The sequence below is a fragment of the Lepidochelys kempii genome, chromosome 2 (assembly GCF_965140285.1).
Source record: "Lepidochelys kempii isolate rLepKem1 chromosome 2, rLepKem1.hap1, whole genome shotgun sequence".
In the NCBI taxonomy this organism is placed as follows: Eukaryota; Metazoa; Chordata; order Testudines; family Cheloniidae; genus Lepidochelys; species Lepidochelys kempii.
Window position 1 is genome coordinate 129,707,606 of NC_136381.1, and position 14,100 is coordinate 129,721,705.

Sequence of the window (14,100 nt, forward strand, 5' to 3'; positions counted from 1 at the left end):
AAAGGTGTTGATTTAACCTTTGCTGGTATAATTTTTGCTCTCTACACTACACGGTTTCTGATGAGGATTCAATATTTGATTATTTCAGTCAGAATACCTATTTATCTGACTTGTCTATAAAGATCCTCTAAGAACTATCCCTTACTCTTTGATTCTACTGCTTTTGTTGAGCAGTAGGCCTTTTTAACCTTTTTTCTCCCTCCATATATGGTACCTCAGTACAAATATGCTGCCTTCCTGAGACTCCGCTACCCAACAAATAAAACACTCACCTGTTCATATGATAAATCTTTGAACTGTCTTTTAAATATACACACTTGACCAGATTGCCCCTTTCCACATGAAAAGCCATGGGATGGGATTTATTATGTGAAAAGTTCCATGATTAATGCGTGCTAGACATTACCTGCTATACTCCATGGTATAATTCCTCCATAGTGTGATGTTCCAGGTTTGGTTCCAGGTCTGTGAGTTCCCAGACAGCCATTGCATCCTAACCTCCACCCAATGTCTGCTGAAACCTGCTGAACTTTGAAACTAGTAGGACTACAGCCTCAGCCAAGGCATCACCCACGGGAGCCCTGATTGGAGGATCTCCTGACTCTAGTTCAGTGGTTTTCAAACTTTTTTTTCTGGCAACCCAGCTGAAGAAAATTGTTGATATCCGCGACCCAACAGAGCTGGGGATGAGGGGTTTGTGGTGTGGGAGGAGCTCAGGGCTGGGGCAGAGGGTTGGTGTGCAGTGGGGGAGGGCTGCAGGGTGGGGCCTGGGACGAGGGCTTGGGGTGCAGGAAGGGGCTTTGGGTTTTGGGGGGGCTCAGGGCTGGGGCAGTGGATTGGACTGTGGGGTTGGAGCATGGGCTTACCTCGGGTGGCTCCCGGTCAGCGGCGCAGTGTGGGGGCTAAGGGAGGCTTCCTGCCTGTCCTGGCACCATGGACTGCACTGCATCCTGGAAGCAGCCAGCAGAAATTCCTCCTCCTAGGCAGAGATGTGCAAGCGGCTCTGTGTGGCTCTAACCTGAAGGAACACACCCCCTCAACCCAGCTCCCATTGGCCAGTTTCTGGCAAATGGGAATGTGGAGCTGTTGCTCAATATGGGGGCAGTGCACAGAGTCCCATGCCCCCACCCCTCTACCCCAGGAGCCGGACCAGCTGCTGGCTGCTTCTGGGGCACAGCGCGGTGTCAGAACAGGTAAGGACTAGCCTGCCATGGCCAGCCAGCATCGCCAGTGGGACTTTTAATAGCCCAGTCAGCAGTGCAGAGCCGCGGCAACCCAGTGCCTTACATTCCACAACCCAGTACTGGGTCGCGACCCATAGTTTGAAAGCCACTGCTTCAGTGAGTACCATCAGGGTTTATTTGGATGAATGAATTCATAACACCCCCACAGGGGACATTACCTCATTGTGTAGACAATGTTGAGGTTTTCTTTGCAACCATTATAGATACAGACTTACTTTAAAAACAAAGAGAAAGAAACCTGAGATTTCGGAGAACAAGATGACAGCTTCAGAAACGTCTAAGTAGGTCATACTACTCTGTGCTTGACCAAACTGAGCCCTGGTGTTTATTGCCTTTTTCACATAACCTCTGTTGGGCTAGAGGAGGATTTTTATTGACCAGCCACTCTCCACACAATGCCCTTCCCCTGCTTTGCATGCTCCAGGGACAGGCCCCTTGAACACAGAGGTCATATGGGTTATGTTACAACTCAAAGATCATTGCAATATGACTTTCAAGTATCTCAAATTTGACCTTGCAATGTTCAGAATTAGCTTGGGTACTCTAGATGCAAATAGCGCCACTCTGCTTAGATTTATATTTTCTGAACAATTCATTTAGGTATAGCTACGTCAGGATTGTGAAGAGTTGCATCCCTGAGCAATGTAGCTGTGCTGGCAAAAGTCCCTAACATATATGCAGCTATATTGGCATAGCTTATTTTGCTTGTGGGGCGTGGTTTAACTATACTTGCACAGCACACAGCTTGGATGTTATACCTGAAGCTACAGTAGGAGCAATCTATTTGTATAGTATACTGGCATTCTTATGCCAGTAAAGTACTCCTAGTGTAGACATTCCTCAAGTTTAATAAGGATAAAAACTCAAGTGCAAAGTGGCTTTTAAAAGGTTCAGATTATTATAGAAAATTACAACTAGTTTACTGTATTGTCATCCAATAAACATACTATAAAATATTTTAGACCTGTTTTATGCTAATTGGAGGTATTGCTTATGCCATTGCGATGTAAAATATACAGTGTGTGTATATATCTATACCTATATAATCTGTAGCTATATCTTTTTTTTTACTTTGATGAAATATGTTCATGTTTTGTTATTTTTTTTAACTAGTGCCTGTTAAATTTTCATCTAGATATTTGCCTTCAAATTAATCAATTCTGCACTGGCAAAGGAGACAAGATGTTATAACAGGTGTTTTCTTTAATATCTCTGATTCTAGTCATCCAAGTGGACTGTCCTGGAATTTACATAAGCAACACAGTTTCACAGAGCGCATTTGAAAATCCCATGCATTAAATTTAGGTTTAAAATGGTATAAATGGACAGGTTTTACAGTATTCTGTTTGTGTATATTTAAGCTATATTATTAAATGGTGTTTTCAGTCTGTACCATTTATTGCTGACATACATTTAGGGATCATGTTGCTCATTGTATCATAAATGTTTTTACACAAGAAAGGCTGTCTTGAACATCCAACCTTGTGATAATGCCCATTAATTCATTATATACATTACTAACAAATTTCTCATGCAAACTTTTTATGTGTTAAATCCACAACAGAAATCTTGGAAAATATTTAATTAGGGTAATTTTCTGGTTTAATTATCTCTGGGAATTAAAAATGACACTTGGTCAATGTGAAATCTTTGGAGCTATATACATTATATTATCTGAAATAAATTGTATGTAGAGAAACCAATTCTGATATGAGATTTCACCTTGAATGTTAGCAACTTTGAAACCTAAACTATATCTTCAAATCTCCTCTCTCTCTCTCTCTCTCTCTCTGCAATAATCAACATTTTGAGTTTCCCCATAGCACTTAATCATAGTTACTTCATTTTACATAATAATTCCAGCCTGAAAAATGAACATGCTTCCTAATCAACTATACTAAACCTATTGTGTGACCCTCCTGATGTGTAAAATGATGCCTGAATTTAATTACTGTAATCTGTCTTGTTTAATTATGAAAAAGTAAAGTGTCTCCCAGTGGTAGGTTTATTTTTCTAAAGGAAGCATTTCAAGCAAATTCTAGAAATTAATCAAAACAAAGGACTCCACAAAGATGCATAAATGAATTGAATCATTGATCCAATAAAAGATGGGGGGTGGAATGCTTATAGACATAGAGGCCTCAATTGGAGAGTTTTTCAAAAAATAAACTATACAATAACTACTTATTAACCAGGTATAACAGGATCCAGTGCCTAGAAACTGAAGTAGTATAACAAGTTTCAATGACTGGAAGTTGAAGCTAGACAAATTCATACAGAAAATAAGGCACACATTTTTAACAGTGAGTGTACTTAGTCATTGGAACAACTCACTTAGGGTAGGTTTCAGAGTAGCAGCCTTGTTAGTCTGTATCCACAAAAAGAAAATGAGTACTTGTGGCACCTTAGAGATTAACAAATTTATTTGAGCATAACCTTTCATGAGCTACAGCTCAAAAAAGCTCACGAAAGCTTATGCTCAAATAAATTTGTTAGTCTCTAAGGTGCCACAAGTACTCCTTTTCTTTTTACTTAGGGTAGTGATGGATTCTCCATTACTGGCAATCTATAAATCAAAATTAGATGTTTTTTTCTAAAATATATGCTCTAGCTCAAATTCATGGAAATCCCGTGGCCTGTGTTAGAAAGGACAACAGACTAGATGACCACAATGCTCCCTTCTGGCTTCGTAATCTACAAATTAGTTATGACTATAAAAGAACAGGGGTCTGGATCTGAACAATTGACAGTTACATTTTAGAAGTCAATTGAAAGTAGTAGCCTAAGCAAAGTTCTATATATAATTAATGGTTGGTGGCTGTTAATTTTCCAGTTTTAATTTCTTACCTTTTTCTTTGGATCAAGTGCTCCCACTCTTACTCATGATGAATAATAACCGACTCCATGAGTAGTTGCATTGAGTGGCGCTACTCAAGGACTAAGTTTCTACATACGACTCTAGCCCTATATTTGTTATGCTGTAACTTATTTAGTTCTGGAAACACTGCAAATATCTTATGTTTTTATTATTTTTTTACATGTGGTCAAAGAATTAAAAGATAATTTTGAAAAAAAGACATTTTTAAATTTTAAGAAAAAAATTATTGGAGAGAAAAAAGGCAATTTTTCAATGAAAACACTCTTGAAAAACATGTTGACCAGCTCCTGTACATGCAGAGTTATTTACTTCAGAGTAACAATTGTGTTATTCTGTATCCGCAAAAAGAAAAGCAGTACTTGTGGCACCTTAGAGACTAACAAATTTATTTGTTATTAGGATGAAAAGCTGGAGGCATGTAAGTAAGTATAGCGGATCAATACGTTTTCAGTATAGGGAAAGTAGAGTAGAGGAAACTACAATCCCTCGGTCTTCCTGAAAACACCATCCTAGCCACTATGGATGTAGAAGCCCTCTACACCAACATTCCACACAAAGATGTGCTACAAGCCGTCAGGAACAGTATCCCCGATAATGTCACGGCAAACCTGGTGGCTGAACTTTGTGACTTTGTCCTTACCCATAACTATTTTACATTTGGGGACAATGTATACCTTCAAATCAGCGGCACTGCTATGTGTACCCGCATGGCCCCACAGTATGCCAACATTTTTATGGCTGACTTAGAACAATGCTTCCTCAGCTCTCATCCCCTAATGCCCCTGCTCTACTTGTGCTATATTGATGACATCTTCATCATCTGGACCCATGAAAAAGAAGCCCTTGAGGAATTCCACCAGGATTTCAACAATTTCCATCCCACCATCAACCTCAGCCTGGACCAGTCCACACAAGAGATCCACTTCCTGGACACTACGGTGCTAATAAGCGATGGTCACAGAAACACCACCCTATACCGGAAACCTACTGACCACTATTCCTACCTACATGCCTCCAGCTTTCACCCAGACCACACCACACGGTCCATTGTCTACAGCCAAGCTCTACGATACAACCACATTTGCTCCAACCCCTCAGACAGAGACAAACACCTACAAGATCTCTATCAAGCATTCTTACAACTACAATACCCACCTGCTGAAGTGAAGAAACAGATTGACAGAGCCAGAAGAGTACCCAGAAGTCACCTACTACCGGACAGGCCCAACAAAGAAAGTAACAGAATACCACTAGCCGTCACCTTCAGCCCGCAACTAAAACCTCTCCAGCGCATCATCAAGGATCTACAACCTATCCTGAAGGACGACCCATCACTCACAAATCTTGGGAGACAGGCCAATCCTTGCCTACAGACAGCCCCCCAACCTGAAGCAAATACTCACCAGCAACCACACACACAACAGAACCACTAACCCAGGAACCTATCCTTGCAACAAAGCCCGTTGCCAACTCTGTCCACATATCTATTCAGGGGACACCATCATAGGGCCTAATCACATCAGCCACACTATCAGAGGCTCTTTCACCTGCACATCTACCAATGTGATATATGCCATCATGTGCCAGCAATGCCCCTCTGCCATGTACATTGGCCAAATTAGACAGTCTCTACGTAAAAGAATAAATGGACACAAATCAGACATCAAGAATTATAACATTCAAAAACCAGTCAGAGAACACTTCAATCACTTGATTACAGACCTAAAAGTCTCAATATTACAAAAAAAAAAAAAAAACCCTTCAAAAACAGACTCCAACAAGAGACTGCTAAATTGGAATTAATTTGCAAACTGGACACCATTAAACTAGGCTTGAATAAAGACTGGGAGTTGATGTGTCATTACACAAAGTAAAACTATTTCCCCATGTTTATTCCCCCCCCCCCTACTGTTCCTCACACATTCTTGTCAACTGCTGGAAATGGCCCATCTTGATTATCACTACAAAAGTTTTTTTGTTTTTTTTCCCTCTCCTACTGGTAATAGCTCACCTTAACTGATCACTCTCATTATAGTGTGTATGGTAACACCCATTGTTTCATGTTCTCTGTATGTATAAATGTCTTCTTATTATATGTTCCATTCTATGCATCCGATGAAGTGGGCTATAGCCCATGAAAGCTTATTCTCAAATAAAAGTTATTTATGTCACTTTATACTATTCAGCTGAGGAATGTTAAATTGGGCTTAATCCTGCAATGTGCTGAATGCTTTGTTGGAGATGCTGAACCCCTTCCAGCTCTACTAAAGTCCCTGAAAATTGAGCGGAGTTCAGTACCTCACATGAGATCATTATCAAAGAGGATATTATAAATGTTTTTGAACACTCTTTCAACACAATTTAAACCCATATTTTATTTCATTTTTGTTTCCTTCAAGAGATTCAGTTTAAGAGACACCATGATATTTTTGTAGCTAAGGAGAAGCCTCCGCTGTGTATTTAGAAGAACGCTCCAAAATTTAAGTTCCCATAAGGAAACTATGTGTACAGAATATGGGTTTGATGCTGCTAGATGTGGAGTACTCTGACCTGATCAAGCAAAGCATTCTAGCTCATGCTTAATTTTAAGTATGTGAATAATTCTTTTGGAGTAAATGGGATTACTCAAATCCATATGTGACAGATACAACAATATCATAATTAAGCTTTATTAAATTAAGTTTAAGTATTTTAGGAATTCTTTGTATTACAAATGCAAATGTTTGTTATTACAGGACTGTGTGTAACTTCTTAAAGGAGAAGGCATGGCTAATGTAAACTCTATGTGTTTCATAGGACTCTCTGAAACTATTTATCTTAAAACAAAAAAACTTCAAATCCAGACTCCAGCGAGAAACTGCTGAATTGGAATTCATTTGCAAATTGGATACTATTAATTTAGGCTTAAATAGAGACTGGGAGTGGCTAAGTCATTATGCAAGGTAGCCTGTTTCCTCTTGTTTTTTCCTACCCCCCCCCCCCAGATGTTCTGGTTTAACTTGGATTTAAACCTGGAGAATGGTCAGTTTAGATGAGCTATTACCAGCAGGAGAGTGAGTTTGTGTGTGTATGGGGGTGGGGGGGATGTGAGAAAACCTTGATCTATGCAGGAAATAGCCCGACTTGATTATGTAAAGAGTTGTCACTTTGGATGGGCTAGCACCAGCAGGAGAGTGAATTTGTGTGGGGGGGTGGAGGGTGAGAAAACCTGGATTTGTGCTGGAAATGGCCCACCTGTTGATCACTTTAGATAAGCTATTACCAGCAGGACAGTGGGGTGGGAGGAGGTATTGTTTCATGATTTCTGTGTGTATATTAAGTCTGCTGCAGTTTCCACGGTAAACATCTGATGAAGTGAGCTGTAGCTCACGAAAGCTCATGCTCAAATAAATTGGTTAGTCTCTAAGGTGCCACAAGTACTCCTTTTCTTTTTGCGAATACAGACTAACACGGCTGTTCCTCTGAAACCTGAAACTATTTGCTAGACAAACAAATAGGGGGATTGCTGGGAAATACTTGGGAGGAGGGGAATGCAAATAACCCGCCTCTGGATCCATCTTTTTGAAGCTGTGCCCTTACTGGACCATAGAGCGGGTATACAGGTGCAGTTATCCTGAACTGTGACACCTTAATTTAAGCACTTGGTCAATTGCTTTGCTGGATCTTGCCATAGCGCTTAGCACCTTGTAAGGACTGAGCCATATATGCTTCATATAACATTTCATTCTTTGGGTTCCACTCTAATTATTTTTTTCACACTCTCTCTGTATATATCTTCTCCACTTTGATGTTCACCCTATTTTTCAACCTATTCCCCATTTTTTCACCATCTCTTCGAAATTATATGTGAAAGTATGTGTTCTAGTCACACTTTGGAACCTACCATGTTCACACACCAGGTTCAGATTTAGGCAAAATTAATTTAGCTCAGATCAAATTCTCCCAAACTATTTACACTATTTTTAAAGCTTTAACATGTTTCTATTTATATTATTTTTGATAAAACCATTTGTTACAATGGCTACATTTGGGGTCCAAGTCCCTGATTCATCAAAGAATTTAAGCATGTACTTAACTTTAAGCATTTAAGTCCCATCAAATTAAATGCACTGGCTCAAGTGCTTCATTGAATGAACAGAAGCACATTCCTAGAGAGAAATGTGCTTAAAGTGAAAGCATGTGTTTAAGTGCTCTGGTGAATCAGGGCCCACCCACTTTTCAGGTGTCCCTTTTAACCTGGAAACATTAGAAATGGACTTTAGGGAGATTATTTTTAACAGCCTTTCCAGTGTGTTTCCAATATGTTTCTTGTGAATTAACATCATATTTTTTGTTGGTGTTTAAATCCGAAGAACCTTTACTATGCTATTACTAGCAGGTTGCATCTGAACACAGAGCCTAGATATTAGTTGGAAAAATATTAGTTGCCTCAGTTTTCCATGTTAAAAATACTCTTCCCCCCCACACACATACACTCCTGTGAGTGTAATTCTAAACTCATCATATATATTTAATATGTACTTAGCTGACTCACTGTACAATGAGAAAATTTGTCTCCAAATATTAAGGCTATGCAAGCATTTTTTTATAACTGGAATGAGGCCATAGGGTGAAACAGGACTTTAATCTCATGTGAGACTCAAAACTGAATCAAGTCTTTTGATGCATGAACTGAGAAGAGTTAATATGCCATAGTTTCAAGAAAACTCATATGCTATTTCAGTCATACTCACCACTTTGCAATCTTTCCTTTGCTGATAAAAACTTGTCTAGATCACTCAGTTGTCTCAGCATCCTTGCCAGTAAAATTCCTGATGGAAAACATTAAAAGCATTTGAACATTTAGAGGAGGCTTTAGCAGCAAAGTACCTATAACTGGGATGTGCATTTTATTTCTGCAAATCAGTTATGTGTAATAAGAGTGAATGTAATGAATTTGTATTAATTCCATCGACCCTCCATTACATTAATGAAAACAACAGAAAATATCACTGACATAATTTTCTACATCATGTCTGATTGTTCTTTGGCCTCATAGAGTGGTGTTTTTTTTCTTTTTTTTTCTTTTTCATACTCATTCAGATTCTCAATCAAGTAGTACTGTTCTTCATTTACACTGGTTAATCAGCAGATTTTTACAGTTTAGACTACCATGCATAATACAGCAGGTTAGATACTTACCATATCACCAGTAAAAGCCTGTACTATGAGTTTAATCATGTATTTAATTGCCAGGCTTAATTTGAAAATAATTGTTGACAGCAATTAAGTAAATGCCCCAATTTCATTAACAGACTTCCTAATTAGGACCTACAATATAAAAGTACTAATGTTGCTCCATTAGGTTTGATTTACTGTATCAAGTACTACTTTTTATTATCCGTTCACTTTTATCCTGCACTAGTGTATTGGGATTAATAATTGGTACTGGATTAATGATAAATGTCCTGGGGAAATGTAGGTTGATTTAATAATAGGGAAATTTTATTTTAATTTTTAATGTTAAATGTAGACTGTGACTTCAAAAATCTAAGACGTACTTAGTTACCATGGTTTTAAACAATTTGGCTTGAATTACAGGAAAACAGCTTTCCCAAAACTGAATATGTTCCTTCACATATGGTATCCAAGAAATTGGAGTGAGACGGAAAATGCTGCTTCTATAGTAAGTATGACATTTGCTACAAGACATAGTCATATATATGAGATCTAGTGATCACATGGATTAATATCGGCATTATCACATGATAATGAATTGTCCTTAACTGTCTCAGCCATTGTTTCCTGTGGAAGATATAGGGCTCCTTTCACTCGTCTATCACTGTAATACAACAGTCTGCTCGAAGAAACTACATCTCTTTTTTATCAAAGTGCTCCAGTCTTTCAATGGTAATACAATTGATAGAAAAGTTTAATGCCTGTATGAACAGTAGTCATAGTAAGATAATTGGCAATGATGATGAAGATGAAAACAGAAAATTCAGTTCTTGGTGTCCTTAAAATGCTTTGTTCTGAAAGAAGAAAATGTTGTAAGTAGTTCTGTACCTTTCTGAGGCTGGTACTGAATGTGACTTACCTACCAGAATTGGCATCCATGAGTATAGAGCATTAGATTCATTTCTGCACATAGTTATTTCAGAATTTCACACCTCCATTATAGCATGAAGGGGAGAAAAGAGAATCCAGAGAAGAAAGAGGGCACGTAGCAGAAAAGTAACAACAAAAGGTTAAAAAAGGAAATCCCACCTGTTTCTTAATTAGCTGTGAACTTTCTCTCAAATACATTTAGGTCTTCTTAACCCAAATGTAAACTGACTTTGTTCACAAATGGATCAGCAGAAAAAGTATACAGACATTGTATATGACATAAAAGCATGTCTTTTTATGTTTTAAATTATTAGTAAATATTATAGCTCTACTGATTCTAAATCAATTATATTCATAATAAGTAAATATTTATAATAATTATGTAGAATTTTCTGGTGTTAGAATGCAACTACCTTATCCATCTAGGCACATGTATACAGATACAATAAAAATTAACACAATAAATTACCAAATTATAAACTCACAGATAAGAACATAAAAATAGCCCTACTGGGTCAGACCAGTGAGCCATTCAGACGCATATTTTTTCTTCCAATAGTGGCTGGTGCTAAATGCTTCTGAGATTGTTTCCCTCTGCTCTAGGTTAATGTTCTCCTTCCCTGAGACTTTCATCCTCCTCAACAGCAAAGAGGCTATCTGACTGGGGATGGGACTGTTCTACTCTGTCCCTGAAAGTGTCATTTATGTAGCTCTCTATCTCCGTCAGCTCTTCTAGTTTAGCCACTCTGGTCTCAAGAGCTTGTACTTGGTCTCTGAGGGCCATGAGTTGCTTGCACCGAATGCACACATATACCACCTGTCCACATGGCAGATAATCATACGTGTTCTTTCAGTGTAATAAACTGGATAGCCTCCACCCTGCTGATCAACTCTGCATTCATTATTTTTACTCTTTCGGGTTTTTTGTTTGTTCTTTGTTTGGGTTTTTTGTTGTTGTTGTTTTTTTTTTTTTTTTTTGGAGGGTGGAGGTTATTAGCCTAAGTTTAGTGTATGTTTATTAGGTGTATCTGGCTCTTACATTCTTTCTCTAAACTCCCTCACAATACTCCCTTATTCATTAGCTCCTCTGGTCACTTAGGAGCTGGCTTTTTAAACCCCCTGTTGTCCCTCAGTTAGCCCCACCCCTCTGTCAAGGAATTCTAAAGGGTTAGAGATCAAATGATAGCAGGCTAGAGCCTCATAAGGAAACTCTCAGCCTTGCCTAGCAGGCTGGTAGGCTCAGCACACAGATTATAAAGAATATAAATGTACCATCCTCCATCCAATCAATCACAACAAAGCCTGATTACATAGCTGAGTTCTACATCATACCCTGAACTTGGGTTCTATATAATCATAAGGCAAGCACATTTCATTGCTGTGAATCATCTACTGAAAATGTTCTGCTTCCAGCCCTCAGGTATTAAAATGTTTGCTGTTGGCTCTAGCTCATTAGATAATACAAGTGTTATGACAGTTCATGGGAGAGAGATGATCTACAGGTTGCCAGGAGTCAAAGCATACAGGGTTTTAATGGTCTGTACATTCATCTTGAATTATACATGGAAGAAAATAGCAATAATTAATAAATAAATTGGGTTAATACTACAGCTGGTCAAATAGTAAAAATATTGAGGCAAGAACATTTTTGCTAATAACAGTTTGGTTCCCTGAGATTCAGGGAGCCACTGAGATCACATAATTTAAAAATATACGCAAAAAATATCTATAGCAGAGGGGAAGAAGAGGGAGATGCAAAGATCCTCCATAGATTTTAAGGCCAAAAAGGATCATTATGGTGATCTAATCTGATCTCCTGCATGTGCATGTCATGAAACTTCACCAAATGATCCATCCATCAGATCCATAACTTCCAGTGGACCTAGAGTGTATCTTTTGGAAAGACATCCAAAATTGAGTTAGAGAATCCAAGTGATGCAGAATCCACTTCATCCCTAGGTAGTCTTCATTTTAATGAATTTGCAAAGCACTAAGAAATCCTGGTGGTATCATAGTATAAGAAAAAGTCACTCATTATTTTCAACTATTTATACAACTGCTGGTCAGTCTGAAAATTGTTCCAGTTTGATCATTAGCATGAATAAATGAATCTGGAAGTTGACATAATGTGGATCCCAGAACTGGACATGATATTCCAGTAACAGTCTCACTAATGCCACATACAGAGCTAATACCAACTTTATAGTCCTACTTGATATTGCACTGCTTATGTATCCTAGGATCATGTTCACCCTCTTAGCTACAGAATCACAATGGAAGCTCATGTTCAGTTGGTTATTTATCAGTGTGCTTAAGTCCTCCATTTCAGGATACATTGCATTTCAGCATACAATCTCCTCTTTGTAAACATCATCTACATTACTTGTTTCTAGTTGTACAAACTTGCATTTGGATGTATTAAAACACATGTTCAAATGAGACCACCTTATTAAGCTGTCTACATAGGTCTGTATAAATCATCTGTCCCCATTTTTATCAACCGCCCTGCCAAATTTGGGGCCATTTGTAAAGTTTAATGGAAACAATTTTATATTTTCTTTCAGAGCACTGATATTAATAGCATAGGACTGAGAACAGTGCCCCAAAAGATCACTCTGGATTGGATGATGATTCTCCATTTATAATTACTTTTTGAGATCTATCAGTTAACCATTTTAAATTCATTTAATATCATCTACATTCATTGTAATAGTGATCTTTTTAATCAGACTGCCTTGCAGGACTAAGTCAAATGCCTTTTGCAAGTCTAAGTATATTACATCAATATAGTTACCTTTATCTATCAAATTTATAATCTCATCAAAATATGTCAAATTTGTTTGGGCTTATTTTCCATAAAACCATGGATTGACATTAATTTTGCTACCGTCCTTTAATCCTTTACTGATTGTATCCTGTATCAGCCTATGATTTTGCTTGGGATTAATGTCAGGCTAAGCACAGCCTATAGTTACCCAAGTCATCCTATTTGCTTTTTAAAAATATTGTTACACCATTAGCTTTTTTTCAGAGTCTGGAAATTATGGCCCCAATTCAGCAAAGCAATTAAGTCCTTAAAAATCACTCCCCACTCAGAAGAGTATTAAGAAGGGGCTTCAGTGCTTTGCTGTATCAGGACCATAGTACAGGGAGTCCTCAGACTTACGACACCCGATTTACATCAGGTGCCATTTACGATGCTTTTCAATTGACTGCCCGTTTCGCCCCCTATGACACTTATTCCGCCCTTATGATACTCGATTTGCATAAAGTTTGCTTGAAATCACTCCCTGGTTGTGGTATACTGGTATGGAGTTGGAATGGGTCACTGACTGGCTTCAAGGCAGCAGGTTAGCTTGGTGCTGGGTAGGATTGCTGCTTCTTTTTGATTGGCTCCCAGCCCTGGGCTCAGCCAATCAGAAAGCTTGAACAGTAGTTGGCTGAGGCTCAGCATGTGTGCCATTCTCCCTGGCTGTCTGAGCCTGTGTTGCCAGGATTCTGAGCAGCATATGTGAGTTTATATGTTTGTTTGAATGCTGTTTACAAAATACAGTGCACAGTAAATACATTGATGTTGCAACATTAGTAATCTATAATTTATTTAGTACAAAAATCTGGGTTATTGCGGTGAAAATAGTGTATCAAGCCTTGGTTCAGGAACCAAGCTCCTCTTCATACCATTGATTCCTATGGGAAAAGTGGTTTAAACTTACAACACAATTCTGAGGAACGAAGTGGGTGGGTGAGATTCTGTGGCCTGTGTTGTGCAGGAGGTCAGACTAGATGATCATAATGGTCCCTTCTGACCTTAGTATCTATGAATTGTGTCGTAAGTCTGAGGACTCCCTGTATTTGACAAATATTTAAGAATAAATTAATACATCTGAAGAA